We start from the raw sequence: 26,508 nt of genomic DNA on the forward strand, positions 1-26,508 counted from the left end.
TAAGTTTCTTAGTTTAAAAAAATCGCAATACTACAATTAATACTTATTTTACTCTTATTTGTTTTACAATAAAAACTTTTATTGCGACGTTCGTTTACGAGAGGCACACAAAATAAAATGTAAACAAACACCTCGTTTCTGATTGGTTGAAACAAATTTGCCGCAACCTTTAAATGTCATGGCGAATCTATGTTTTTCGCCTTAGATGCCAATTTTGACATTTGAGGGGACCACAAAAGTTGCTTTGTTGTAGCAATTCGCCGATGCGGTTAGATCTACCTTGGTTCTATCAAAATAGGATCTCTCTTTACCTGTCCTATTGAGATAGGTATTAGCAGCGGTGCTCAAAACCGTGTTCTAGAACATGAACAGAAAAAAGAGATAATTTAAGAGAAAATTAAAATTCTGTTTTTCTTTATATTTTACAATTCAATTTAATTATTTTTAACATGAATGTTTGCCTAAATAATTTATGAAGCAAATGGATAAAAAATATTTGCATAAATAATGACTTAACACTGTTTTGTTCTTGATTTAAAGAAGCAAAGAGAAATTTGACTGAAAAGAGATATTTCTTTTTGAGCACCGCTGGTATTAGTTGGTCTATTAAAATAGGATCTCTCTTCAGCTGAAATATTGAAATAGGAGCTCTCATCTGTTGGCCTATTAAAATAGGCTCCCTTCTATTGGTCTATGGAAAAGATTGTTCTCTTCAGCTGGATTACTGACAGAAAATTGCTAACCTATTGAAATTGACAGTCTTCAGCAGCCAAGATTCTCTTTACTTGGTTTATTTAAATGTCCTCCCTTTAGACCACATACTAAAAACAGAGTCGACTAAAAACGCCTGCTGGTATAGGCTACGTTTAGTTTTGCTTTTGTAATAGACTCCTTAAAAATCATCTGCTAAAACAGGCTTCCTTTCGACCAACTTAGGAAAGAAGCTCTTCAAGATCGCCTATCAAAGTAGGCTACCTTTACAATGTTTATTGAAATAGGTTATCTTCAGATCACCTCACTTCAGGTGGCTTGTAAAAGTATTTTTTTAAAAATCCACGATCTTTGTAAAAATTAAACATTCTTAAAAAATCCACATTCTTGTATTGGAAGTATTTTTAAACAAATAGTCTTAATAAGTCCGCGATTTCCGGGCTGAAAGTCCTCATAAAAATATTTTTAAGAATTCAACGCCTTTTTTGTTGTAGAAAATATTTTAAACATCCACCACTATTTTTACTGGGAGTCCATGTAGAAAATATATGTAATAATCCAAAAATCTTGTCCTGGGGGTCCTTGTAGAAAATATTTTAAAAAATGCTCGACTTTTGTCTCGGAAGTCCTTGTAGAGAATATTTAAAAAATTCATGGCTTTCATTCCTCGTCTTTTGTCCTGGAATTCCTTGTAGAAAATATTTAAAAAATCCGGACTGGAAGCCCTTTTAGAAAATATCTAAAAAAAAATCCGGACTGGAAGTCCTTGTAAAAAATATTTAAAAAATCCACGATTTTTGTCCTGTATAGTAAAAAGTCATAGTAAAAAGTTTAAAAAAAATCCACGACTTTTGTCCTGTATAGTAAAAAGTCATAGTAACAAATTTTTAAAAAATTTGCGACTTTTTTCCTTGAAGTCCTTGTAGAAAATATTTAAAAAATCCACGGTTTTTTTTCTATCAATTCCTTGTGAAAAATATAAAAATAAAAATCCATGACTTTTGTCCTGGTAGTCCTTGAAAATATTTAAAAAATCCACGACTATTGTCCTGGAAGTCCTTATAAAAAATATTAAAAAAAACCCATGACTTTTGATTGGGATGGATATTAAAAAAACACTTGTTTTGTCTCGGAAGTCCTTGAAAAAAATATTTAATAATAGATTAAGATATTTATCCGGGAAGTCCTTGTAGCATTCTTTTTAAATCCACACTTAATTTCCTGAAAATCCTTTAAAAAAAACCCAAAATATTTCCTGAAATCCTTGAAAAAGTATTTAAAAAATCCACAATTGTTGTCTAAGAAGTTCTGAACAAAATCTAAACAAAAATAATAATTTTTTTGGAAGTTTTTATTAAAGTGCGTTTGTTTGGAAGTCTGTAGGGATGTTTTCAATCCTTGATTCTTCTGTTAAAAATCCAAGAATTTCCTTCTGTAGATAATATTTTTTGAAGAGGTATTCCTTACAAAAGTATTTAAAAAAACACACAATTCTTGTTTTAAAAATCCTTGACAAATATTTGTAAAAAAAATCCAAGGGTGTTATCCTTTGAAAATTAGTTGAACAAATTTTCTATGATCGGGTGCGATTTTTTTTGTAAAAATATTTATTAATACACAATTTTTGGCGTTTTTATAAATCCATAATTTTTTACAAGAGGTCCCTGTAAGAAGTTCTTTAGAAAAATATTTAAAAAAATACACGATTTTTGGCCAGGAAATCTTTGCAAAAATATTTTTTATTTAAAACCTACTATCCTTCCGTTGAAAGATTTTGTTAAAATATTAAAAAACACGATTCAAAGTTTCTGGTAAAAATCCACGATTTTTGTCCGGAAAGTCCTTGTAACAACAATTTATATAAAATCCTTTATAGTTGTTCGGGAAGTCCTTATGAACAACAGTTTTGGAAAAATAGGTTTCCTTTCGGAGTTTATATTTTGAAGTAGGGTCCTTTTAGGGGCTCACATTTTGAAATAGAATCCCTTTAGGCGGCACCTCGTCTATTAAATTAGGATCGATTTAGGAGTTAGTCAATTTAATTAAACTCCACTTAGATTACTTATCAAAATAGATACACATATCACAGGCCCCCTTTGATTCATTAAAAATTTAGACGAATGCCTTTCATTTTTCCACAAATTAAAACTTACCCACTTTTATTAGATCACCATAAAAATAAGCTAATATTTGGAGTAACCCCAACCCTTGAGAGTCTCACCTACTAAAGTATTTCCATTTGAGAAGTTCGCCTATTAAAATATTTCCTTCAAGGACCTCGCCAATTTTCGAAGTTGTTTTAATTCACTAAACCTCGACTATGACTGCCTCACTCCCCCTTCCCACCTGATTGCCTCTTTGTGGCAGGTTTAACAATAATTGCAAATTGCAATAATTTAACAGCAATAATAAAAACAAGCATATCAAAATCGTATATATAACAAAAAAAAACAGCAACAACAACAACAACCACAATAATGCCTACATTTATGTCCAACTATATCGGTGTTAATTGCCTACCATAGACGGTCGTCTGCAATAGCTAAAGCAACAAAAAACAACAAACACTCTTCACATATCGGATCGCACATTTTTCTGCCTTCTTTTGGTGGATGCACACAAAAAAAGTTCCTTCAATGCGTTTTTAACGCGTCATCGTTTCATGGGCCCGTTTCAAGAGTTTGCGGAGTCATTATTAGTTGTCGTATGGATTTACAAAACGTACAAAATTATATAGATACCCTTATGTATTCCTCACCATCCTCTCTCTCTTTCTTTCTTTGGTTTGGTTTCGTATGCTTGCAACATATGCCCGAATTATGTGGCGTTACTTTATTGCAATTTAACATGTAAAGCGCAAGCAAATGTCTTTAACATCAATTAAATCAAATGTTTTGTAAAATGGTATAGTTTTTTTTTTATTATTGGAGGGTATTTGCGTTGATTTCCTAAAGACATTTTAAAAATTTACGAAACTGAAAAAATATAATAAAATTAAAAAAAATTAAATAAAAATAATATTTTGAAGAATTATGGCAATCGCACGAGGTTCTTCTGAGCTAAGCAATAATGAAGAGGCCTTGGTTGGGAAAGAGGAATAATTATTAAAAATGGATATATTAAATCTGTTGTCAATGCCAATAAAATAATTCAAGTCAAAAAACAAAAAAAGAGTCCAACCTTAGCTCTTCTGGAAAAAATGTTCCTTAGGCCCCTCATGAAAAAAGCTTCGAATATTCGAAAATAGGATGATTTCACTTCCCATATTAACATAGATTTCCTCCAGCTGGTCTAAAATCAATGATCTACATTAGTACGCTCATGAATAAATGCTTACATTGCGTCGGAATTAAACACGAGTACTTCTCAGCTCCAATGCTTCTACCATGTCAAAAGCGCCTAAAAGCTCTTTTTGAAGGTGCCTATAAGCTCTCTTCAGCTTAACTATACTCACATACATTTTATTTAATTACCTGTTGGTGGAGGAAATAATTAAAATAAAAAACCCGTAAAGAAATACTTAAAGTCGGGCCGGGCCGACTCTATGATACCCTACAACAGAGCTTCACATAACAAATAAACGATCTGGATAAAATTTGGCAAATGTGGTTCTGAGCAGAATTTGATATATTTCCCCGAATATCGTTGTTACGGAGTGCCTATTATGGCTGTGGAGAACACATATAACAAATATATAGCTATATCTGAACCGATTTTCACCAAATTTGACATACTTATTTCTTTCCATTTGGACTAATATTACACCAACCCATTTGGACTAATATTACACGTTTGGTGCACAATGAAATCAAATCTGAACCGATCTCGAAAAAAAATTAGAAAAGATAATTTCTGAGTCTTATTTGATGTATTTCCCCAAATATCGTTGTTACAGAAGGTATATTACGGCTGCAGAGGACAAAAATAACAAATCGGATGAACAGAATATATGGGAGCCATAGCTATGTCTTAACCGATTTCGATCAAATTTGGCATACTTATTTTCAGGCCTGATTTGGTCGTGTGTGCAAAATTCCATCCCATTTGGGCTGATATTACACGTTTGGTTCACAATTAAAAGCAAAGCGGACAAAGATATATATGGGAGCTATATCTAAATGTTGACCGATTTTCGTTCTTGGGTCAAACAAATGATTTGTGCAAAATTTCATCTGGATCGGGCAATAATTGCGATCTGTAGTTTGTTTACAGAAATACATGGACAGATGGACGGACGGACATGTATAAATCGACTCAGATTGTGATTCTATGTAGATCTTCAAAAGAAACTATGGATCTATCTCGCTTCCTTCTCCATGTTACAAACAAATGCACAAAGATATAATACCCTGATTACCTTGTGGTGTAGGGTATAATAAAGAATTATAAGCATTATATGAGATCCTTTTTGCTAAAACCTCTTTCTTTGGGGAGAGAGAGAGAAAGGCTAGATACCTCCTCTAAAAAGAGACTAATTTCTCTCCACTTACCATTAAGATTCTCTCCAGCTCAAATCAGATCTGACATCAACTTGACCAGCAAAAACTTGCAAAAATTTCTCTATAATTCGCCAATTACAAATTGGAGCATATGGCATTTAGGCTCTTTCTAAAACTCCTTTGACAGAAGAGCCTCCAGTCACTTCGTCTATATCAAATAGGAGAGTTAGCCCTACCAAGGAAAAATAAGCTGCATTCAGTTCGTCCAAAGCACAGCAGGCTCCATTAACCTCGCCTATGGCTAAATAAGCTCTCTGCATCTCTCCCATAGAAAATATACTCCCTTCAGTTCTCTGGCAAATTGCCTCTCTTTGGCTTGATAATAATTTTTGAAAATACTCAGATAATTTGTGAAAATACCACTCCTTGAAATCTTCTAGGGAACATAACATTCCTAGAACTTGTCCATGAATAAGATTTTTGCAGGTCGTTCTTAAATGAAATTATGCTTTTGATTTTTTTTTCAACCAGGAAGTCTTTAAATGTTTTCCTACAAAATCTCAAACTCTAAGCCATTAAGTCCCCAATAAATCCTTAATAAAAAATCCACAAAAGTTTAAGTTTTAATTCTTCGATTCCTGAAAATTTTAACAAATTTTGAATTCTAAATCTTTGAAGAAAATTCCTGTTTTTCAAAAATCCACGATATTTTCCTGGAAATCCTTGTAGACAGCATTTAATAAAAAATCCTCGAATTTTGTTCAGAAAATCCTTTTAATGTTTTTTCTTTTTTTTGACAAAAATCCTTTTTTTTTTCTCTCGGATGGTCTGGAATACCAATTTCTACAATTTTATTTTAAAAATATTTACAAAAATTCCGAAACGTTTATCCCAATTTTTTTTTTGTTAAAACTTTTTTAAAAAATACCCCAAATCTGGGTTTTTTTTAAAAAAAATCGTTTTTCAAAAACCCACGATATTGTCCTGGAAGTCTTTATAGACAATATTTAAAATTTTTTCAGGGATCCCTATTTTTTTTTTTTTTTTTTTTTGTTTTGAAAAATCTATGTGTTTTCTCTCTGATGTCCTGAAAAACATTGTAGAAAATATTTTTTAAAATCCATAATTTGTGCCTGGGATGTCCCTTTAAAATAGGTTAACAAAATCCACGATTTGGGCCTAGAAGTCCTTTTACAAATACTTTAAAAAATTTCGAGACTTTTATCCGAAATTTTTTGTTAAAACTTTTTAAACAAAAATCCCCAATTAATATTCTGGAAATCCTATTTAGAAATTTTTAAAAAATCTGCGATTTTTTTCAAGGAAATCTAAAAAATATTTTTCAAATACCCCAATATTGTCCTGAAGTCCTTATAGACAGTATTTAAAAATTCCCGACTTTTATTCGGGTATTTATTTATTTATTTATTTTTTTTGACAATTGTTTTTTCTCTGTGATGCCTTGAAAAAACCTTGTAGAAAAAATTTCATAAAATCCAAATTTGTGCCTGGGAAGTCCCTTAAAAACAGATAAACAAAATAATCTATTTCGGCCTAGAAGTCCTTTTAAAAATACTTTCAAAAATTTTGAGACGTTTATCCGAAAATTCTTTGTTAAAACATTTTAAACTAAAATCTCCAATTAATAATCTGGAAGTCCTATTTAGTAATTTATAAAAAAATCTGCGTTTTTTTTTTCCAAGGAAATTAAAAAAAGTATTTTTCAAATATCCCCGAAATTTTCCTGGAAGTCCATATAGACAGTATTTACAGAATTCTCGACATTTGTTTGGGTAGCCCCGGTATTTATTTATTTAATTTTTTTTTTTTTTTTGTCAAAAATTTATGTTTTTTCTCTGGGATGCCCTGAAAAAAACCTTGTAGAAAATATTTCTTAAAATCCAAATTTGTGCCTGAGAAGTCCTTTTAAAATAGATAAACAAAATTCACGATTTAGGCCTAGAAGTCCTTGTAAAAATACTTTCAAAAATTCCGAGACGTTTATCCGCAAAATTCTTTGTTAAAAAATCCACGATTAATGTCCTGGAAGTCCTATTTAAAATATATCCTAAAAATCAGGCAAAACAGATGACAGCAACATAATATTGACGTCGATACTTGACGAGGTTTTGTACATTTTTGTTATATGTTTAAATATTATTGCTCCTGATGATGTTTTTCGATGGAGGACGAAATATCGAAAAAAATTAGTAAATAAAAGAAAACAACAAAGACCTCGAGCTCAATTTTAGCAAACTTATATTTGAAAAAATGAAATTAAACTACGATTCTTGAATTTAAAATCCTTGACGAGTTTCCTTTTTTAAATGCAATGCAAGTCCTTGTGGATAAATATTTTCGTTGATAAATATTTTGAAAGATATCCACAGTAATTGCGCGAGAAATGCTTGATTTGTTAATTATAAATAATCCATGTGATGTCCGGAAAGTTCTTGTAAAATATTTTGAAATAATATTAGATTAGGAAAAATATTTTTTTACAAATTTACAATTTTTGTCTGGGTAGCCCCTGTTGAAAAAATATTTGTATAAATATTTAAAAAATAATCCACAATTTTTGTCTGAAAACTACTTTCACAGATATTTTTTTAAAAATTTCCCTTTTAATCATTACCATCGTTCTCCACTAATAAATAAACGTTGTTTTTATAAAAAAAACAAGAATAGTAGGATTAAGCCTGACCATTTTGCAACAACAAAATACAATGGCATCCCGAAAAAATATGCCAACACTTTTCTATTTTGGAAAGTTTTTAACAAATTTTTAAAAAGTTCCACTATTTTTGGCGGGAGGTGCTTGGAAAAATGTGTTTTAAAAACTGAAGGTTTCTTTTTGGGAAATATTTTTAAAAAATCACAAATCTTTCCTCTATGAATAATATTTTAAAATCAAAGATTCTAAATTTATTACTCCTTGATTATTATTTAAAAAACCCGATTTATGTCTCTGAAGTATTTGTGGAGATATTAAAAAATCATGTATTTTGGGTTATAGGTCCCCTCACAAATATCTTTTTATATTATTATTATTATTATTACTATTATTACTATTATTATTATTATTATTATTATTATTATTATTATTATTATTTTATTATTATTATTATTAAATATTTTTTACTTTTTTGTGAAATCCACCATTATAAAGTTAAAAGTCGTTGATAAATAATTTTAATAATAATGTCCACGATTCTTCATTGGGAAGTCCTTTTAAAAAACCAAAAATTTTTGAAGCCCATAATTTGGGTGTAAAAATATACTACCTTTAACACCTCAATTCAATTAACATCAACTCAAACACCAAAAAAGCCTACCTCCAAACATTCTTTGGAAACGACGTTCTCTTAAGCAGGCATATGAAAATAGCCTACCTGCCATAAGTTTAGCCTATATACTATCTACATCTCCCTGGTGTAGTTTATAAATTCAAAATTCAAGGTAATATTTAGATATTCTACCCTGACTTTCTTTGACAAAATTTTGGAGGTTAATGGCCCATCACAATGATTAGCTCACTGAAAAAGAACATAAATTTTGAATGCAGGCATTTGAATAGAAATTCTTGTTGCTGTTGTTTTGCGAGTCGATTCTTGAGGCCTGTTTGTGTCTTAAGTCTTTTGTTTTGGTGTTAATTGTTCAATTATTGCATTCGAATAAAGAACCAGTCTTTGGTATTTTTTTAAATCAATAAATGAATAGAATAAACGATCTGAGCAAAGGGTAAGGGAGGGGCATAGCAGTTTATAATCATTGTTGACCAATAAAAGTAAATAGTATTTGTGGGAATTTCAAAAAAAAAAAAAATATTTTATGATATAATAAAATTATTGTTTTAGCGTTGGTTGCTAGTCACGTAGCAAAAAGTGGTAACAAGGGACTTAGGAGTCCCTCTTTTCCTAATTTATTGAGGCATAATATTTTTTAATTATTTATCTAATTCTTTGAATTCCGGTTTAAATTATTTCAGTTGTAATTTTAAATAAACAATTATATAAAATAAATTATGTCACATTAATGACTTTAAGAATGAGCAACGAAATCATTTTTTGCTTTCTTAATATTCTCCTTAATACGGTTATTTATTTACTTTTAAAAAAAAAATATTCTTGTTCCATTTTTTTTAGTCACAGGCTTTAATCTAATATAAATTTTAAATTCAATAATAATTTTCATTAAAATATATAAACAGTCTAAAGGCGAGAGTACATAAAGGGATTTTCTGACTGCCTTAAGTTATCCACTGGCTTCTTCGAAAAAGAAAAAAGGAGCGTAGAGACAAAATCGAACTAAGTCAACCCAAAACTCTATTGTTCTTCTACGAAGAAACCAGCCGATGGCTTAAGCCAGTCAGAAAAGCTTTTAATGTACTCCCGCCTTAACTCCTCTAAAATGTAGCATAGGGAACGGTAAATTTTTACGTTCTAAAAAATATTCAATTTTCGGAGATTAAAACACTGCAACAAAGTCAAATGCCATAATTTTTATTATTTTTTTCTTTAATGAAAGCAAAGACCCCATGGTCCAAGGGATTGGTATTCGTAGATTTTGGGGGACATTGTGCCCTGTAAATAAAGCGAGGAACCTCAATTTTTACCATTCTTGGCTGGCGCGTGCTGTGTCCGATGGTCCTGTTGGAATGTACAAGGTCTGCGGCCAAAATGTTTGCATGCCCAAGGCATTAATACACCCTCCAGGTTATTTTCGCGATAATATTCGGCATTCATTCTGATGCCACGGTTGATTAATGTTGTTGTTGTTGTAGCAGTAGTACATGCAAGTATTTGCGTTGTGCAAATCTGGTTGTAGCTCCAGGTTTAGAAATTCGGCTACTTCTTCTGGAGTGAGTTGGGTAGGTTTGGCTGTGCAATTAAAGAGGTGCAGCGCATTGTGCAGGCCTATATCACATCAATTCGTGTCCAATATGAATGGAGACGACTGCACCATCCTGAATGTAAATGCGCCAAAAGTACCCTGGTTTGTCTAGGCAGCTGACGTTCTTTAGCTGCAATAAAAGGGCGGTGAACTCCGAGGACGGCATTCATTTTATAACTGCTTATAGCATCCGCGACTGCGTCGGTATGAATGCCACTTAGACCTGCCTGATAGGCTTCTTAATCTAGAGGTTCTCTCTTGTAGCGTTGGACCTCCCTCTCCAGATCGTGTATGTCCTTCCGGACGCGCCTGCCTGGGGGAGATTTATCCACCATATGATGGTTAGGATGATTCTCACGGTAACACCCAAGCACGTACTGCAACGAAAGCACATGATTATGCTGACGTAAAGGAAGCGCTAGCATTCGCAGACCCCACTGGAGCCGCATAGCTGACCACAGACCGACCTATCGCTTTATAAGAGGTCCGCACAAGGTTTCCTTGTCCGCACCCCAAGTGCTGCCGGCTAGCGCCTTAAGGACCTTGTTCCTACTTTTCATCTTGTCGCAGATAGCTGTGGCTTTGCGCGGACGACTTGAACATGCTATCGAATAGTTCGTGGTCGGTATTAAACTCCCCTCGACCTGCACATTCAACTGTGTTCTCATCTCCGCAGACCATGTGGTCGACAAATACGAGCGGAGAGCGACCATCGGCTGTTATGGCGGTCCACACCATTACCATGGCCGGCGCTTGAGTTCTGGTGGCCAACCGAAGGTGCACATTTTCAGCTGACCTCTTTGACAAGTAAGCACGATCATTTTGTTTGTCTACAAACTGCTGGACAACGAATGTTTTCTCATCGGAGAAAACCAAATTCGGCAGTTCACCACTCTTTAGCTTTTTTGAGTCTATTTTCTTTTCTGTTGCGCCGTAAGTTCTTGGCTTTTTCAATGGCTTTTCCTCGAACTCATTTTTCAATATTTGCCGAATGGAATATTGCGATATGTTCAGATCACGAGCCCATTTTTCGGCCACTGCGAAGCGGGTTTCGATCAAGTCGCTTCTTTATTTTTCGTACAATTTCTGTTGATGTTGCTGAAGAAATTGCGTCACTTCCTTGACGTCGGGCTACACTACCAGTATCATCTACCAGGTAGCGAGGGATGGTACGAGACACAAACGATTTATTCACATTTAAATGCTGGAGTGCTCTAACGATAGCCACTTCTGGTTTTCCAGCCAAATATAAAGAAATCACACTATCACGCTTAACTTGCATCACGAATAACTTTTGTTCTGGAAAATTCTCACCAAAATGCTTTTGTACACTTGTAAACAATATAATGAGCTGACACTGGAATAATTTTAACAGCTGTCGGACGAGTGGCTTAGATATGACAGCAGTCTGAAGTCGGTTGCAGTTTTTTCATCTCATCCTGTATGCAGTCTAACTTCTCTAAAACGTTGCAGGTAGCGATCGAAAATTTTTTACCTTCTAAAAATTATTTTTTTTTCTTATAGTTGCCCTACAATTGCAGGTTAATATTTAAAATATGAATATTTCACATGAAATAAACTAATGTCTGAAGTGTTTTGAGTCATATTTTGGAAATTACATTTTAATATATGAATTATATTAAAATATAATTTCCCAAATTTATTTCTCCCTTCCTTCTAATCATATTTCATTTTCATAAAAAATTCCAAATTTCAGTTCATAAGAATTTAATAAGAGACTGAAAACAAATCCGGAGAAGAAAAAAAATCATCTCAAATATCATAATTACCCCAATTAAAATACCTTCAAATTTAGGTTAGCATTACAAATGAACCGGTATTTTAAAAAAACAACCAAACCAGATCTCAAACATTTCCCCTCCTCTTTCTTTAATCATAAGTTCTCAATTCGTTGATTACTCATCCGTCTGCTGAACGCACAGACACACATTGCAATTAACGCATCTAAAAAAAAACTAAACCTGAAAAGGTAGAACAATCCGCTTTTAGAAAAAAAAAAACGAAGTGAAAACGTGACTTGGCCAAGAACATCAGCAGACAAAACTACGAACGCCAGAGAAGCTTAAAATGACGGATAGTGGTGATGATGATAATGATGATGACTGGCACATGTTTATTTATAATAGATAAACCTGATTCTTTTCAAGAGTATAAGCATAAAAGTAGAATCGAAAAAAAAGTAGAACATACAATGGACTTTCAATTTCATTAAAAAAATAAAAAAGAGGAACGAAATTCTTATGAGTCTATTCGAAGCTCTCCCAAATTTTTGAGAATTTAAAAAAAAAAAATAATCTAAAAAAAATAATCTCCTTGAAACCTGTTTAATGAACTTTTTCGAAACCCCCTTCCGAAGAATTCTATAACTGGTTGACAGCCGTCTCCGAGGGTCTTCTTTACATAAAATAACTTTGCCACAGCCTTTTTACGAAAGACGGCCTTTCGGACTCTCATCGCATATAAGACCAGTAAAACTTTATAAAAATCTTCTATCCAAAAAAAAAAAAAAAAAAGGAATTCAAAAGGACTTCTGTATCAGGGAATCTTTTAGTCGTAGTTGACCTCCGACTTGCTTAGACGTATCGCAGATTTTCTTTACATAGGAGAGCTTCAATAGCTCTTTTCGACCTAGAGCAGTATCTAGAGTTCTTCTAGACTTAACAGAGCTTTCATAGTAAAGAACAGCTTTGATGACGTGCTTTGAGGGATATTTTGGAGGTAGAAGAGCTTCGACAAGACTTCAATACGTAAAAGTGCTGCGTAAGCTTTGACAGTTTTTCTAGACGTAGAAGAGGTTTGACAGCTCTTCTAGACGTTGAAGAGAGTAAGAGATTCGACAGCTCTTATAGACATGGAAGAGCTTAGATATCTCTTCTAAACACAGAAGAGCTGCGACAGCTCTCCTGGGCGTAGAAGAGCTTTGACAGCTCTCCTAGTCATGGAAGAGCTTCGATATCTCTTCTAAACACAGAAGAGCTGCGACAGCTCTTCTAGACGTTGAAGAGCTTGGACAGCTTATCTGGACGTTGAAGAGTGGCGACAGCTCTTCTGGACGTTGAAGAGTGGCGACAGCCTTTCTGGACGTTGAAGAGCTGAACATAGAAGAGCTACGGCAGGTCTTCTGGACATAGAAGAGCTACGACAGCTCTTTTGGATATAGAAGAGCTACGACAGCTCTTCTGGACATAGAAGAGCTACGACAGCTCTGCTGGTTTTAGAGGAACTACGACAGCTCTTCTGGGCATAGAAGAGCTACGACAGCTCTTCTGGACATAGAAGGCTACTACAGCTCAGCTTGGCTTAGAAGAGCTACAAACGCTCTACTAGGCTTAGAAGAGCTACGAACGCTCTTCTGGACATAGAAGGCTACTACAGCTCAGCTTGGCTTAGAAGAGCTACAAACGCTCTACTAGGCTTAGAAGAGCTACGAACGCTCTGCTGGGCTTAGAAGAGCTACGACAGCTCTGCTAGGCTTAGAAGAGCTACGAACGCTCTGCTGGGCTTAGAAGAGCTTCGACAGCTCTTCTAGACATAGAGGAGCTTCGACAGCTCTTCTGAACATGGAAGAGCTTTGATTGCTATTTTATCCAGACAAGAGCATCGATTGCTTTTCTGGCCATAGAAGAGCTGCTTTTGCTATTCTAGCCATCGAAAAGCTTCGATGGATCTTCTAGCCACAGAAGAACTTCAATGGTTCTTCTACCCATAGAAGAGCTTCGATTGCTCATTTAGCCAAAGCAGAGTTTCGACTGCTTTTCCAGACATGGAAGAACTTCAAAAGCTCTTCCTTTAGTCATAGAAGAGCTTCGATTGGTCTTCTAGTCACAGAAGAGCTTCGTTGGCTCTTCTGCCCACAGAAGAGCTTCGATTGTTTTTTAGCCATATAAGAGCTTCGATTGCTCTTCTAGCCATAGAAGAGCTTCGACAGCTTTTCTGAAAATAGAAGGGCTTTGCTGGCTATTCTGGACATTTAAGAGCCTCGACAGTTCTTCCGGGCGAAAGATAGGCTTCTCCGCAGCTTGTATTTCACAGTAAATTCGATGATCTTCATCCATCAAAATAGACTCGATATCAGCTCGTCCATAAAAAAGATTCGATGTCGCCTCGTCCATTAAAATGGACTCGATGTTGGTCGACTCTCCAAATATTATCGGTGTAAGGTCAGCTATTTAAATAGGCTCAATGTGTGGTAGGCTATCCAAATAAGCTCGATGTCAGGTGGGCTGTCAAAATGAGCTCGATGCCGACTCGCCTATTAAAAATGGGCTTTATGTTGGCTGTCCGAATAGGCTCTATATCAGTTCGGATATCAAAACAGTCTTGATGTTAGGTCGCATATAAAAATATGTTCGATTTCAACTCGCCTATCAAAATAATCTCAATGTGAGATCAGCTCGTCCATTTGAAAAGGTTAGTCTATTGATGTCAGGTCGGCTATGGAAATAGGCTCGATGATGGTTCGGCTATCAAAATAGACTTGAATAGGATCGCCTATAAACATATGTTCGATGTCCACTAGCCTATCAATATATGGTCGATGTCAGGTAGGCTATAAAAATAGGCTCGATGTCAGGTCGACTATCAATATGGTCTCGATTCCGGCTCGCCTATCGATATAGGCTCGATATTGGCTCGTCTGTCAAAATATATTCGATGTCAGCTTGTATATCAAAATAGGTTTCGATGTTGGCTCGCTCATCTAAATAAATAATGTTAGGCCGTCTATCAAAAAAGGCTCGATGTTGGCTGACCTATCAAAATAAACTCGAAGTAGTTCCGTTGTCAGCTCACCTATCAAAATACTATCGATATAAGTTCGGCTATCCCAATAAGCTCGATGTTGGTACGGCTATTAAAATAGATTTGTATTGGCTCGCAGATCAAAATATGTTTGATGTCGACTCGCCTATCAAAATATTCTTAATGTGAGGTCGGCTATCCCAATAGGCTCGGTGTCAGGTCGTCTATCAAAATATGCTCGATGCCGGCTCGCCTATCAAAGTAGGATAGATATTTGCTCGCCTATCAAAATGGGTTCGATGTTGGCCCGTCTGTTAAATTGGCTCCTTGTCGGCTAGCATACTCGACATCGCCTATCAAAATAGCCTGAATGCCATGCATGCATATCAAAATCGGCTCGATGTCGGCATGCATATCAAAATAAGTTCAATGTCAGATCGACTTTCAAAATAGGTTCTATGTAGGTTTGTCTTTCAAAATGTCGACATCAGCTTCCCATAAACCTAGGGTCGATGTCAGCTGGCCAATCGAAATAGGCTCGAAGTCTGCATTTCCATCAGAATAGGATATATTTCAGCTCACCTATCCAAATTAACTCGATGTCGGCTGACCTATTAAAATAGGATTGATGTCGGCGCAAAACGTTACAAAACGGGCACAATGCCGTCAGTTTGCATATAAAAAAAAATGGTGCCAGCTCCTCCCTGTCATCCCGATTCTCAAAATTAGGTTCCTATCGAATTGACCCCCCCTTTTTGGCTCGCGTATAAAACTAGTCTTCCTTCTACACTCTCCTCATGAAATAGGCTCCCATTTAATTTACTTCATTTAAAGAAGGTTCCGTCTTAAGCATCAGTTTTAGCTCTCCTGAAAATGATGGTCCCTATTTGCAAATTATCATTTTTTGTCCATCCTTACAAGATCCCATTATCTTTCTCAAGGACATTAGTTAATTTCCTCCGCCTCGCCCTGTCATTTTACCCAAGCCTTGATGGCTGTGGATGATGTTAATTTGTTTTACAAACTACCGTTAATTTTTTTTTGTATCAAATTTGTTGTAAATTTATTGGATTTCTGTTAATGTCAGTGGCTGTGCGTTTAAATCAGAAAATTTCAATTATTGGAAAGATTAATGAATAGTTTGCATTGAGGTCTGCAAAAAAAGGGTGCCCATATCGGCACGACTGCCTGCCTAACTGTAACTGTTATGATTAATTGAGGGAAAACCACAGCTTCCGTTTCGAATTAAAACAATTCCGAATAAAATAGATTTCAATACCAAGGGAAGCCAATGCTACGTGCATTTTTGACACATAAGCGAAAGGTAGTTGCGGCGGAATGAGACACGCATTCAGAGCTAACCTTGTGTTCGAAAAGAAAAAGGTACAACAACATGTGCTGGCTGGCTGGCAAAACGCGACTGGAGATCAAAAGAAAAGAAACTGTTTAACAAAACATGTTACACTTTTTTATTAGCTCTTAAATGAATAGGGGGGGGGGAGGGGGGGAGGGGAGAGGGGAGGTAGAAACACAGCTGCTGCTACCAAAATAATAATAATCATAAAAAAATATGGAAACAAATGAAACATTATGACCCCTTCAAGTTCAATTGAACCATCAAATGCTTGAATGGAAAGTAATTTTTTATGGCAACAACAATGAGACCAAACCTGGTTGGCAGACACATTTCCAGCTTATCCAGCCAACCACCACAGGTTGGGTCGTCATGGTTTATATAACATCATGGAGGGGGAGAGCGGTAACAAAACAAATAAAAATATTTTAACATGACCAAGTTAATAAGCTCTTTTGTGTGGTGGTTAATAGAAATATGTAAGTGCCACAAGAAAAAATCACATTTTTTTGTGTCCCTGCCAAAAGGCCAAGGAAAAAAAGGGTATCTCAAAAAAAAAAAAAAAAAAAAAAAACTAACAAATGCGAATTAGGCATAACCCCCGGCCCAAAGCAAACAAACAAAATCAGCCTACTTAGAGCAAGGTTACAATAAGATTCCGAAAAAAAAGTTTTTTTGTTTTTCCTGGCCGCTCACACAAAAAAAGCGAAGTTAATATCAGCTTATCTGCTAATCTCTCCTTCACAAAAAGCAAAACAAAAAATGGGTGTTGCCCGCCATCCAAACAAATGTCAGGCCGGGGGAGAAAAAAAAATTAAACAAAATTAATGTTTTGTTTTGGGTGTCTTTTTTTATTTAATTTGTTGTTGCTGTGTTTTCCTCCACAGAAAGTAAAAGCAAGCCATGCTTTTTTTTCTCCTTCTCCTTCCCCCCTCTTCTCCCTTCTTTTTTTTCGTTACTAAAACTAATGAAGTTGCACGATTTTCGGCTACTTAATGCTGTTAATAATTTTTATGCTTTTCAAGTGTTTGACAATTCGCCTTAAGTGTTTCAAATACCATTCGACACACTTCACTGGGCCAAAGAGAGAGAGAGAGAGAGAGAGAGAGATTGGCTTACTTGAATTCGGTTATTATTATATTTTGGGCCTGCAATTGTCTGTTGGCTTTAGATGGTGTATGTGTCTTAAGTCTTTCGTTTTTTTTTTACATGAATCCATTGACGCAATGGATTACACGTGTAAGCGGCATTTTATGCAAGGGGTGATGTGTTTGCAACCTTTTTCTTATTTTTTTTTTTTTTGGTACAACAAGAACAGCAATTTATACGAATTATAAAATAGTGTAAAATTATTTATGAAAAGGTCATTGGGTAGCTTGGAAAATTTGGAAATACATTGTATTTATAATTGACATACAACAAGTAAAACCAGTAAAGAAAGTCTTAAAGTCGTTCGGGGCCGACTTTATGATACCCTACACCACTTTGCTAATTTAGTAGAGCTCCACATAACAATAAAAGATTTTATGGGAGAATTCAATCATACACGCTATGATTATAATTATAACTTAAAGTTCAACGGACTAAATATGCCGAAGCATTTATATCTTTTAAATTCGGAATTGTATTGCCCATTTGGTGCACAATTAATTTGAAACCGGATAAAGATATATAAGGGAGCTATATCCAAATCTGAACCGATCTCGATAAAATTTGGCAAAGATATTTCTGAGCTGTATTTGATATATTGAATATCGTTGTTACGGAGTGCATATTACGGCTGTGGGTAACAAATATAACAAATCGGATGAACAGAATATATGGGAGCTATAGCTACATCTGAACCGATCTTCACCAAATTTGACATACTAGCTTCTAGACTCACTTCAATCGTAAGTGCCAAATTCCATCCCATTTGGATAAATATTAGACGTTTGGTGCACAATAAAATGTAAATCGGACGAAGTTATATATGGGAGCTATATCCAAATCTGAACCGATCTCGATAAAATTTAGCAAATGTATTTCTGAGCTGCATTTGATATATTTCCCCAAATATTGTTGTTGCAGAGTGCATATTACGGCGGCGGTGGACAAAAATAACAAATCGGATGAACAATATATATGGGAGCTATAGCTATATCTGAACCGATTTCGATGAAATTTGGCATGCATATTTTCAGAGCTAATCTGGGTGTATATGCAAAATTCCATACAATTCGGGCAGATATTACACGTTTGGGGCACAATAAAAGGCAAATCGGACGAAGATATATATGGGAGCTATATCTAAATCTTGACCGATTATTTCCAATTTCAATAGGGTTCGTCCTTGGGCCAAACAAATGATCTGTGCAAAATTTCATCTGTATTGGGCAATAAATGCGACCTGTACTTTGTTTACAAAAATACATGGACAGACGGACATGCATAAATCGACTCACAATGTGATTCTATGCAGATCATCAAAAGGAACTATGGGTCTATCTCGTTTCCTTCTGCCTGTTACAAACAAATGCACAAAGACATAATACCCTGACCACCTTGTGGTGTAGGGTATAAAAACATCGGACGGTTTTGCCGACAAATGTATACCCTCAGCCAATGTTCGATTATTAAAAAATATTTTGACTTCTGTTATGATTATGCAAACTTTTGGCCTTTTTTGGAGTGGGTTTTGAAAGAATGGGTCAATATTGCCGGTTTCATGTCGGAACAAACTTAAAATGATATAAATATTACGACGAGCCAGGTTTGGGCTATATTGGTGACTTCCTTCACTTTACATGGCATACAGGGTGAGATAAAAAACTGCAACAAAGGCAAAGCCATAATTTTCTTTACTTTCATTGAATGAAAGCAAAAATGTCGGAAATATCATCAAATTTTAGAATAAGTTTAGATTTGTTCGAATCGGTCAACTTTGGCACAAATTATGGCCTTCAAACGGCTAATGAAACCGTCACACGCTGCCCGAATGTTGCTCTGCCGTATTTTAGCCCATTTCCGGCGAAGCGCTTGCTTGAGGTGATCGACACTTTGGTTTGGTGTCAAGCTTGCTTTCCAAAATACTCCAAACACAATAGTCCAATGAATTGGTATCCGAAGATTTTGGTGGCCATTGTGTGCTGGAAATGAAGAGAGGAACCTCATTTTGTACTGAGTGCGATGGTGCTGAGTTCTGTTGGAATGCCCAAAGTCTGCAGCCAAAATGTTTTGGTGCCCAAGTCTTTAAAGCAACCCCGAGAATATATTCGCAATAATATTCGGCATTTATTCTAATGCAACGGCCGATTAATACGACAGGAGAGCGACCATCGGCTGTTATGGCGGCCCACACCATCACCATTGCCGGCTTGAGGCTTGAGTTCTGGTGGCCAACCGAATGTGCACATTTTCAGCTGTCCTCTTTGACAAGTAAACTCGATCATTTGGTTTGTTTACAAACTGCTGGACAACGAATGCTTTCTCATCGGAGAGCGGAGAAAACCAAATTCGGCAGTTCACCACTTTCGGTCAACCGAAGCAACTCTTTAGCTCTTTTGAGTCTATTTTCTTTCTGTTGCGGGGTAAGTTCTTGCACTTTTTGGAATTTCAATGGCTTTACCCCGAGCTCATTTTTCAATATTTGCCGAATGGAATATTGCGATATGTTCGGCACACGAGCCATTTTTCGGCCACTGCGACGCGGGTTTCGATCATGTCGCAAGTCACTTCTTTACTTTTCGAACCATTTCTGCTGATTTTGCTGTTTTATTCCGTCCACTTCCTTGAAGTCGGGCTACTCTACCAGTATCTACCAGGGTACGCGACAAAAGATTTATTCATATTTAAATGCTAGAGTGCTCTAACGATACCCACTTGTGGTTTTCCAGCCAAATAGAAAAGAAATCACACTATCACGCTTAAATTCCATCACAAATAAATATTTTTCTGGGAAATTCTCACCAAAATGCGTTAGTACGCTTGTAGACAATATAATGAGCTGTCACTGGAATAATTTTAACAGCTGTCGGACGAGTGGCTTAGAAATGACAGCAGTCTGAGGTTGGTTGCAGTTTTTTCATCGCACCCTGTATAGGAAGAAATTGTTATGTGGGGGCTGCTAAAGACTAGACACACATCTGAGTTAAATATTATCAAGCTACTTCAATTGACTCGGAAGCTAGACTGATTTCCATAGCCGGACAGACAGGCATATAATTTTATGTTTTGTAGGGTCTAAAATGTACATTTCGAGGTGTGAGAAACAGCATGACAAATTTAATATACCCTCCATTCCTGGTTGGAGGATATAAAAATGGAATACTTCGGTCGACCTCACGCACTATTTAACATTTTCACATATGTCATATAAAGTGAAGGAAGTAGCCAATATAGTCCAAACCTGGTACGTCGCAATATTTTTGCCATATAAATTAAGGTCCGATACGAAATGAACAATATTGGTCCATTCCTTCGGAACCTACTCCATAGAGGGTCAACAATTGGAATTATCATAACACATGTCGAAATATATTTAAATAATCGAACATTGACTGAGGGTCGGCCATTGACATCTGTCGGAAAAACCGACTCATACTTTTTAACTTGTTTTTTATACCCTCCACCTTGGAAAGGAGGGTATATTAACTTTGTCATTCCGTTTGTAACATCCCTTAATATTCGTCATAGTCCCCATAAGGTATATATTCATAATCAGCATAAGATTTTAAGACGATTTAACGATGTCCGTCTGTCTGTCTGTCCAAAATTTAGCAGAATAATTTGTATTGTGTCTAGGATGGTTGGTATTGAAAATGAGATATATCGGTCCACATTTTGGTATAGTCCTCATATAACGGTACATCCCAATATTCGGTATTTTGATGATTTTTACCACACTTTTTCATGGATTTGGCTAAAAATTGGTATTTGTTGGTCATAATGGGTTCTAGCTCCGGTGGTGTATAGGTCCACGCTTTGGTATAGCCCCCATATAACGGAACCTTCCGATATTCGATATTTTAATGCCACATTTTTTCATGGATTTGTCTAAAAATTGGTATTTCTTCGTCATAATGGTTTCTAGCTCCGGTGGCGAAACTTTGCATTTATAGGTCCACGTTTTGATATAGCCCCATATATAAGGGAACATCCTGATATTCGGTATTATGATGATTTTTGCAACACTTTTTCACGAATTTGTCTGAAAATTGGTGTCTGTAGGTCACAATGGGTCCTAGTTCGTGCGGCGAAATATTGTATGTATAGGTCCACGCTTTGGTATAGCCCCCATATAACGGTACCTTGCGATATTCGGTATTTTGATGATTTTTGCCACATTTTTTCACGGATTTGTCTACAAATTAGTATTTGTTGGTCATAATGGGTTCTAGCTCCGGTGGCGAAACTTTGCATGTATAAGTACACGCTTTGGTATAACCTCCATATAACGGTATCTTCCGATATTCGGTATTTTTGTCACATTTTGTCAAGGATTTTTCTAAAAATTGGAATTTGTTGGTCATAATGAATTCCATCTCCGTTGGCGAAATATTGTATGTATAGGTCCAAGCTTTTGTATAGCCCTATATAGCGGTACCTTCCGATAGTCGGTATTTTAATTTTTTTTGCCACATTTTTTTTTAAGGATTTGTCTGAAAATTGGTATTTATAGGTCATAATGGGTCCTAGTTCGTGCGTCGAAACATTGTATGTATAAGTCCACGCTTTGGTATAACCTCCATATAACAATACCTCCCTATATTCGGTATTTTGATGATTTTTGCCACACTTTTTCATGGATTTCTCTAAAAATTGGTATTTGTAGGTCGTAATGGGTTCTAGCTCCGGTGGCGAAACTCATATAACGGAACCTCCCGATATTCGGTATTTTGATGATGTTTGCCACATCTTCCTACGAATATGTCTAAAAATTGGTATTTGTGGGTCATAATTGGTTCTAGTGTTTCCATTACCCAAAGGTGGAGGGTATTAAATGTTCGGCCCGGCCGAACTTTACATATTACATATTTTTTTTTTTTTTTTTTTTTCATAAAATACGCCGTTTTTTTTTTCAATTTTTTTAAAGTGTAGAATTTTTAATTATTTCTTTATTTTAAATTGACTAACGGACTTTATCTTCAATTTTTTTAAATATCATTGAAACTATTAAACAAATATATATATTTTTGAAAAAAATAAAAAATATTTTTGGAAGAGTTTAGGTTTTTCAAGATTTTTTTTTTTAAATAATTACGACAGAATTTAAAATTTGAACTGTTTTGTCTTAAGTTTTTTTTCGAAACATAGACGTGATTCTCTATTTTAAAGTGCCCTCTTGTCGTTTACAGTATTTAAGCCTTTTCTGTCAAAGAATTTTTCTTAGATAGAACAGTGTTGGCTTGCTTGTTCGGGATACTATAGTATTTTGTTGTTGCAAAGTGGTCCGGCTTAATCCCTTTATTGTTGTTTTTATAAGAACAACGTTTGTTTATTAGTGGAGCAAGATGGTAATGTTAACCAGGGGGTAAGGCAGGAATACCTAGGTTTCGGAAAGAGCCACCAATCCTCATCAGTTCCCTTGTTTTTTTGTCTGGGATATTTTCCCCAGAAGTTATTTTAAAAATAACTTCTACAAAAAAAAAAAAAAAAAAAAAAAAAAAAAAACTATTTTTACCCAAGTGACGAGATCGTAAGTTCAATAGAATATATTTTTATTATTTAGAGATAATTTGCTATTTGAAGACCCTGACGAGTATATTGGCAAATTGAAAGAAAAAATCTGAACAAGTTAGTCACTGATGTATCGATTCAGCTCCATTGGCGTTATTTTCCAATTTTCTCACTTTTTCCCATCTTAACGACATTTCCAATTCCTTTTATATTTTAATCCCCCCCTGAGTTATCTTTACAGATTTAAATAGTTGACATTTTTACTGATAACTTCAAGATGTAGATATGTTATACATTTCTTTTAGTTTCCAGTCGTTACACCTTGTTATAAAAACGCTAAAATAAAAACTAAAAAAAACATTTCATTTCGTTCGTGGGAAAATGTTTGCATACCAGCCAGACATGGCGCGATCAAAGGAAATGACATATTATTCAATCATCATCATGTGTAGCAATGTTTGTTGGTGGGGTTGTCTATTTTTTTTTTCTTTTTTTCTTTCCACACACACATCAAATGATAACGATGACCCTTCAAAATAAAATAAAAAAAAAACTATTTTAACCAGCAACAACACATTGTTGTTAATAATTAACATCATCACATGCGGTGAAAAAAAATTCACAGCCAATATCACAACTGGGTTTTGGGGGGGAAAGTTTGTCGCTTAAGTCTTTTATATATTTTTTTGCGAAATTCACATGAACTAGGCGAGGATTGAATTTAGTAGAATTTATATATAGTAATAAATATAGAAAAAATATATGAAAAATACTTACGGATATTGAATGTTGTTTATTTTTTTTAAGAATATTTTTGAGGGTATTGATAAAATTGAATTGAAAACAAGTTAAAAAGTATCAGTCGGTTTTTACTGACAGATGTATACCCTCCGCCAATGTTCGATTATTTAAATCTACTTTTACTTCTGTTATGATTATTCAAATTGTTGACCCTCCATGGAGAAGGTTCCGAAGGACGGGGCCAGCACAGTCCATTTCGTGTCGGGCCGAAATAAATATGATATAAATAATGTGACGTGTCAGATTTGGATTAAATCGATTACTTCCTTCACTTTACATGAAATATGTGATAATTTTTAGAAAATGTTAAGATTTGTGTGAGGTGCCAATATATAGTCGACGGAAACATTTCATTTTCATACTTCATCTAATACAGATAAAAATCTTGGTATGGGTAAAATTACAAGAAAATCGAACATTTATATCAAATTTTATGCGAAATCATAAATTCCATATTCATCTCAGGTTTCTGGTTGAGAGAAATATTTAGATATAGCAAGTTCTAAAGAATCGCTGACTTGTCTCGCAAGATATGACAGATAAGTATTAAAAATTGTGTCTCATCTCCACAACAGGTTTTGTGTTAGCAAAAAATGTTTCTATGTGTAAAATATGAAGAGATATGGATGCTTATTTCGCTTTCCTTGCGGGTTGCGTTTTTCAAAATCTTGAACCCTATGTGGGGGAGGAAAAATAGTCCGATCTCTACTTATGGAAATATTGATATATACGAACTCTCAATGGAATCGGGTACTAATGTCGTGTTTTATGAGCTTCGTGAATACTCAAAGTTTTGATCCTTTGTGGGGGAGGTACTAGAAGGAGTGGACCGATATATTCCATTATTTGAAGAAAATCGGACTTTTATTTCACATATTATAACAGTTATAATTATTTAAAATGTTCATTCTTGGTGGGGAGGTACTCGGTGGAGTGGACCGATATTGTCCATTTTCTCACCTGACCTAGCACCGATGCAAATATTAGGATTCGCAAAGTTGGAGCGAATCGGGTTATACTTTATCTTTCTGTGCAGAAAAATATTGCACCGATATTGCCCTCCTTCGAGTTCGATCTAAGTTTGATAATAATAATATTACGATGCACCAAGTTTGGACCAAATAGGATACTCCCTTGAGGGTTATCGTGCGCATCAGTCAGATAGAGAGACGGACATCGCTAGTACCACTCAAAATGTCCTGAAACGGATTTAGTCCAAGAAGATCTAGGGTTTAAAAGAGTTATTTAGATGAAGCATGTTTTGGCCGTATCAAATTATACATACAGGGTGAGATAAAAAAACTGCAACAAAGTCAAACGCCATAATTTCTGTTTTTTTCTAATTTTATTGAATGAAAGCAAAACATGTCGGAAATAGCATCAAATTTTAGAAAAAGTTTAGATTTGTCCGAATTGGTCACCTTTGGCACGAATTATGGCCAATGAAACCTTCACACGGTGTCCGAATGTTGCTCTGCGGTATTCTGGCCCATTCCTGACGAAGGGCTTTCTTGAGGTCATCGACATTTTTTAGTGCCAACCTTGCTTTCGAAAATACTTCAGACACAATAGTCCAACGAATTGATATTCGGAGATATTGGTGGCCATTGTGCGCTGGAAATGAAGCGAGGAACCTCATTTTTTAACCATTCTTGGGTGGCGCGTGCTGAGTGCGATGGAGCTGAATCTTGTTGGAATGTCCAAGGTTTGCGGCAAAAATGTTTGCGCGCCCAAGTCTTTAATGCACCCTCCAGAATATTTTCGCGATAATATTCGGCATTTATTCTGATGCCACGGTCAATTAATACGAGCGGGTTCGAACATCGGCTGTTATGGCGGCGCACTACATCAACATGGCCGGCGCTTGTGGCCAACCGAAGGTGCACATTTTCAGCTGACCTCTTTGGCAAGTTTGTTTACAAACTGCTGGACAACGAATGCTTTCTCATCGGAGAAAACCGAATTCGGCAGTTCACCACTTTCGGACAAGCGAAGCAACTCTTTAGCTCTTTTGAGTCTATTTTCTTTCAGTTGCGGTGTAAGTTCTGGCACTTTTTGGAATTTCAATGGCTTTACCCCGAGCTCACTATTTTCAATATTTGCCGAATGGAATATTGCGGTATTTTCAGCTCACGAGCGATTTTTCGGCCACGGTGATGCGGGTTTCGATCAAGTCGCTTCTTTACTTTTCGAACCATTTCTGCTGATGTTGTTGTTTTCTTCCGTCCACTTCATTGACGTCGGGCTACGCTACCATTATCACGTTAACGAGCGATGGTACGAAACACGAAATGCTGGAGTCCCACTTGTGGTTTTCCAGCCAAAAATATAAAGAAATCACACAATCATGCTTGAATTCCATTGCGAATAACTTTTTTTTTTTTTTTTTGTAGGCTTGTATACAATAGTATGAGCTGTCTCAGGAATAATTTTAACAGCTGCCGGACGATCGGCTTAGAATTGACTGAAGTCGGTTGCAGTTTTTTCATCTCACTCCATCTAATACAGATGAAAATATTCGTTTGGGCAAAATGGCAAGAAAATGTACTATCCATTTTCGCACCTGACAATTAGGGAAATAATAGGATTTGCAAAGTTGGAACAAAATTGGATTTCTGTACAGAAAGTACAGTTAATTTTTTTCGTTGAAAATTTTAAACTTTTGTGGTGAGGTACCAGAAGGAGTGAACCGATATTGCCCATCTCAGAACCCGATCTAAGTTTGATGATGACAGACAGACGGACGGAGTGACATCGCTAGTACGACTCAAAATGACCTGAAACAGAGTTGGTGCAAGGAGACCTAGGTTCTAAAAGAGTTATTCAAATGAGGCACGTTTTGGCCGCATCAAATGATACATATATACCCTCTATAAACATAGGGCTGAGAGT

Source organism: Musca domestica, unplaced genomic scaffold (assembly GCF_030504385.1).
Source record: "Musca domestica strain aabys unplaced genomic scaffold, Musca_domestica.polishedcontigs.V.1.1 8, whole genome shotgun sequence".
NCBI lineage: Eukaryota > Metazoa > Arthropoda > Insecta > Diptera > Muscidae > Musca > Musca domestica.